Genomic DNA, 6,000 nt, shown 5'->3' with positions numbered 1-6,000 from the left:
AAACAGCTGGCCCAAAGGGAACTCTCGAAGTTTAAATGGCTATACCATCAAAAACAGGTAGGAAAGCTTGTTTTTTTCTGGGATTGCAAAAATACGCTGAACAGTATTCCAATTTTCACAACAGCATATTTTTTGATTAATCATATCTTCCAGCAAGCAGACATGATATGCTGAGTCATATAAAATTATCCTCACCTGTTGATATGCACACATCCAAACCTGACTAAAGAATGAAGTAAAATGGCTGCTGTCAGGGAGAAAAACAGCAATGGCCCATTGTAAAATCATCATCCATGTCTGCTAAAGGGTTCCATTGTGACACACTGAGTGTTCCGTCTATTTAAATTTTCATGGAGGCTGCCATATTGATTTTCTCGAGGAGTGTTCCATTGTCGTTACGCTGTGTGTTCCGTCTATTGAAATTTTCATGGGGGCTGCCATATTGATTTTCTGGAGGAGGGTTCCATTGTGACATGCTGAGTTTTCCATCTATTGAAATTTTCATGGGGGCTACCATCTTGTTTTGCTGGAGGCTGCCATTTTGATTTGCAGTTAAAAAGAGCTTGCAACTCAATGAATTTGCACAGTTGGTAAGAATTTATATTATCGGGCGGAGCTAACTGCCGAGGAGAGAGGACGCAGTGAACTGCAGCTCATGCTCTAATTAAAAGAATCCAAAGGCATCAAGCAACCAAAAGAACTCAAAAGCGTTTTTTAACACTATTCTACAATAAATCCACTCTTGCCGGATATAAATATCCCTTCATTAGTTCCATAGCTTATTCCGGGAGGTTATATAAAATTGCGGCCTATCAAAGCCTGAATTCGAGTAGGCCAGACAGCCGGCCGCCAAGAGGGTTATCTCCTTAAATTACATCGCGGAGGAGACCCTCTCCACAAAGAAACTAACCGGAGGACAAGGAGAAGCCACAACCACGATACTACTACCAGCGGTGCCGTTCATTAAGGCCTGAAGCTAAAATAGAAGACGCGGCCTGCTAAAGCCAGAGGAGCGCGGCCCAGCCGACTAACTCCCGGGAGCGGTGAGTCTATAATATACCCTGGTGAGGTCCCCCACGCAAAGTCCATATACCTGGAGGACTGAAAGAAGCGCTCGGTCGCCACCGCAGTCAGATTCGGGGTGGAAAAAGCCTCTGCAGCAGCGCCTGGTCCGGGCCCAAAAGCCGCGGTCTAAAGTTATAACCCCCGAACGTTACTTCACGGCGTAGGGACAAAGGGGACGCTCAACTGCTGCAGGCAGGCCCAGAGAGAGGCAGTGTACTCACCGGAACGGATAGAGAGAAGGATCGCCGCGACCATACTGCAGGCAGTCTTGCTGAAGATCCGGATCTCCGGCTGAAAGTTAGAGTCACAGTCCGGCTGGTTGCCCAGAAGAAACGCTGAGGCAGAAAGTCACAGCTTCACTAATCGCCAACAGTATGGGGTAAAGTACAGCCGCATTTTCGTGCCTATCTGTGTTGGGTTGATTCTTGAGAAATAGCGCCACTCTGCTGTTTACCGCTTCTACGGGCGCCATCTTAGGCCTAGCCAAAGTGTGCAGCGATATCCCTGAATTGCCACAATAAAGGCCGAAGCTCCCTCTCAGGTTCATTCCTACATAACCTTGAATCTGGACTAGATTGTAATTAATAGCCTAGAGGGTTACAGAGAAGCTCAATTCAATTCAATTCAATTAGTGTGGTGGATTGTATATTGCCACGTTCCTCCTCTACAAATTGCAGCCTATCCACTCAACAGTTTTATGTAATAAATACAGGACTGGTAGTTCTTATCGCCTATCTGGTTCCCCTGAAGATTGAGGGTTAAATGGGTTAAATAGGTGAATTTTTGACGTCCTAAGTCTGCCTCACTCTCCTTAAAGGGGCAGAACCACACTTGAATGAACAGAGCATCATGGTCGCTGCTGCCTAGATCCTCCTCATGGGGTCAGTGAGGAGGGAAAATAAGTTTCAGATGTACATACATATTGAGTGATGTGACAATTTATTTAGCAGTTCTATGAAGTGGTGAGTAAACTGCTTGTTGGGCCAGATCATTAGCACTTATGGTGAAAATTGGTAGATACAAGGGGACTGATCAAGACTCTCATAAACAACTAAAAGGCCCTTCTCTTGCTCAAACGGACCTTGATAGGTTCATGATGAAAAAAAATCCAAATACACAAGGGGCCTCTCAGTCCACACCTAAAAATACCTCACAAAAACAACAATTACCACAGCTAGACAGAGACAGTGAGGAAGAAGAACAAATGGATGCTACCCCTGACCTTCCAATTTCAAGGTCCTTCATATCGCAAGCTTTATCCAGGGCGTTAAACCCGGTATTAGAAGAGCTTTCAGAAATAAAAAGAGAAGTGAGGCAAATAGGCCACAGGGTGGAAGCATTGGAGTCAAATCAGTCAGCCGTAGCTGATTACACAAGTAAGAACTCTGTTGCTCTTTCTGTCTACCAACAACATATTGATCATTTATATGACTACCTGGAGGATCAGGATAATAGAGGTAGGAGGAACAACATTCGTATTAGAGGCGTCCCAGAATCTGTCGCCATGGAAGCAATTCCTTCTGCAACAAAAGAAATATGCCTAGCATTACTAGGTGAAGATTACACAGATCCCATGATAATAGAAAGAGCACATCGTGCCCTCCGCCCTAGGCCTAAACAAGGGGATCCCCCAAGAGATATCATATGTAAGCTCTTAAATTTCGCACAGAAAGATCTAATAATGAAGAGAGCCAGAGAAAAAGGAAATATCGTATATGAAGGCTCACAAATCTTCCTGTTCCAAGATCTGGCCCCAGCCACCCTTAATAAAAGGCGTGCACTAAAACCTCTCACAGACCACCTCAGACAAAAACGCATTCCTTTTAGGTGGTTGTTCCCATTCGGAATGTTGATCACATACAGAGAAAAAAAATATGTCTTGAGATCTCCAAAAGATCTTCCGGATATTCTTACAGCTCTAGACATACAAGATGTGGACATTCCGGATTGGTCGGTCACCAATGACATTTTAATCCCACAGGAGATCATACCTCCTACCTCCTGGGAGACCGTAGGAGGTAGTAAGTCACAGAGATCCAAGAAGAAACAAGGGAAACTCACCCCAAGACGCATCCTGACTGAAGAGGATTAAGCACATCCTTATTGAATGTCATTTCTATTGCACTGTTTCAATTAGATATGTTAACATATTCGGTGAGCTGGGTGTGACTGGGTGTTCGCTGGTCATGTGGGTCCCTTTGGTCATCCATTTCGCTCTCTGGGTGTCGATGCCGGCTCTTGTGAGTTTGGGGTGGGGGACCCGGGTGACCAGTGACATAGGTCCCAACCGGTATTATCCTTTCTGGCTCACACACCAGCAAGTATCTGTGAGAGTAACAACCTATTTTTTGCTAATTTTACTACTCACTACTTCAACACTTCTTATGTTTAACTCATATCATTACAGTCTTTAGATTTATGTATAGGCAAGTCATAGACAGTTTTTTGAGTATAATACCTCTGCTTTCTCTGACCTCAATGGAGGTTCTGACCTTAATTAGGGCAGTTAAAGGGACAATGTTTTCCCTGGTCTTCAATGTATGCAGAGGGACGTTACTGTTTGCTCTTTTCTTGTTGTTTATGTTTATGTTATTTCTCTTACCTTTCAGCACCCTCCCACTCCTCCATGTCCTTATTATTTGTGAACTAACAAGTCATCAACTTTTTTGGTGTCCAGCAGTCTCAACAACATCAAATTATTGCGCTCGGGGTTATGTAAGTACAAGATCGCATTACCCTCACACTTACCATGACGGAAATACATCTAGCCACATATAACGTCAGGGGCTTTAAATCTCCTGCAAAAAGAAGTCAGATTCTTCACTTCTTGCACAAAGAAAAAAATAATGTGATACTCCTACAGGAAACACATTTTAAAAACAAAAAGATTCCCAATCTGTTTAGATCACATTATAACCTCTGGTTCCATAGCTCCTCAGATCATTCCAATAAACTAGGTGTAAGTATTGGCTTTCACAAACACATAGACTTCAGCATGAAAGATTTAAAAACTGATCCCAAAGGAAGATTTTTGTTTGTAAAAGGGACTATAAATTCCCAAATCTATACATTTGCTAACCTTTACGCCCCAAATATTACCCAGATTACCTGGTTCAAAAACATTTGGCAGCAGTTTGAGGAATTCAGAGAAGGAACAGCCATTATAGCAGGAGATTTTAATGTTGCACTTAACCCTCAATTAGACACCTCTTTGGGCAAGTCCTCGGTCTCGATTAAAAAGCGTAACACTATTAAGAAGTTAGTCACTAAAAGTAGTCTCATTGACGTCTGGAGAGCAAACAATCCAAATACGAGAGACTTTTCCTTTTACTCTCACCCGCACAATACATATCATAGAATCGACTATATTTTAATCCCTGTAGCCTTATTACATTGCTGTACAGAGACACGAATTGGAAATATAATACATTCCGACCACGCACCTACATTCCTCTCCTTCAAATTACCTGATGCGTCTCCCAAGACATTCAATTGGAGACTTAATGAGACTCTCTTAGATAATTCACAGGTCAGAGACAAAATCGAAGCAAAGCTTAAAGAATACTTCTTACTGAATAATGTAGGATCTATATCTCCTCTGATGTTATGGGAGGCGCATAAATCAGTTATTAGAGGTGAAATCATCTCAATTGCTTCTCACGAAAATAAACAGAGACGAGCTAAAACAGATGATTTATATAAGAAAATTTCTGAGCTTGAATCCATGCACAAAAACTCTCTAAACAAACAACTATTACTAGAACTTTCCTCCACTAGGGAAGAACTTAGGGAACTCCTTAATAAATACTCAGCCAAGATATACCTAGCCACCAATTATAAATTTTACGCCCATGGAAACAAACCTACCAAATTTATTTTGGCAGTAATAAAACAGCGTAAAAGGAAATCTAGAATTTCAGCGATTCAGATAGATGGGAACACAGTAGTTAATAAAGATCAGGAAATAGCAAAGGCCTTCCATAATTTCTATTCAGATTTATACAACTTAGAGAAGTCTAACACCGATACCCTCATAGAAGAAAAAAGAGCCATTACAAAAGAATTTCTTAGTAAAATTCAGCTCCCTAGTCTGAACCAAGAACAAGCTGATAACCTATGCGCACCGATCAAACCCTCCGAACTATCAGAGACTTTTAATAAGATGGCTAAAGGAAAGTCTCCTGGACCGGATGGTCTCCCAATGCTGTATTACCTCTCTTTTAAAGAGACTTTAAAGCCTCACTTACTTAATTCCTTTAATGAAGCTTTTGCTGGCAGGGCTTTCCCACCTCAGTCGGTTGGTGCACATATCACTCTGATCCCCAAGCCACAAAAGGACCCCAACTTGTGCTCCAGTTATAGACCTATATCTCTGTTGAACTTAGATATCAAAATATATGCCAAAATTCTGGCCAACAGAATAAAACCTTTATTAAAAGATCTCATACACCCGGATCAGACAGGATTTGTTCCTGGACGTGAAGGTAAAGACAACACGTATAAAGTTATCAACGCTATAGCTCTTGCAAAAAAGACTGGGACTCCTTTTGTGGTATTGGGGACGGATGCTGAAAAAGCATTTGACAGAGTGGCATGGGCCTTTGTCAAAAGTACCTTGTTCAAGTTAGGTTTCCCCACTCCTTTTATAGAGGCGATTTTCTCTATGTACACTTCTCCTAGCACCAATATTAAAGTTAATGATATCCTCTCTCAGTCAGTTTTGATAAATAACGGAACCAGACAGGGTTGCCCCCTGTCACCGATTCTTTTCATTCTAACGATTGAACCTCTTCTTCAATGCATTAGACAATCTAAAGAGATAAAGGGCTTGTTATGCGCCCAATTGGAGATCAAGCAAGCCGCATACGCAGACGATCTACTCTTAATGATCTCAAATCCAACACAAGCTTTCCCTGCTATAATCGAGATTTTTAA

This window comes from Bufo bufo, chromosome 5 (assembly GCF_905171765.1).
Source record: "Bufo bufo chromosome 5, aBufBuf1.1, whole genome shotgun sequence".
Taxonomy (NCBI): Eukaryota; Metazoa; Chordata; class Amphibia; order Anura; family Bufonidae; genus Bufo; species Bufo bufo.
The sequence above is the reverse complement of the archived record's forward strand: the minus strand, read 5'-3'. Positions refer to the sequence as shown.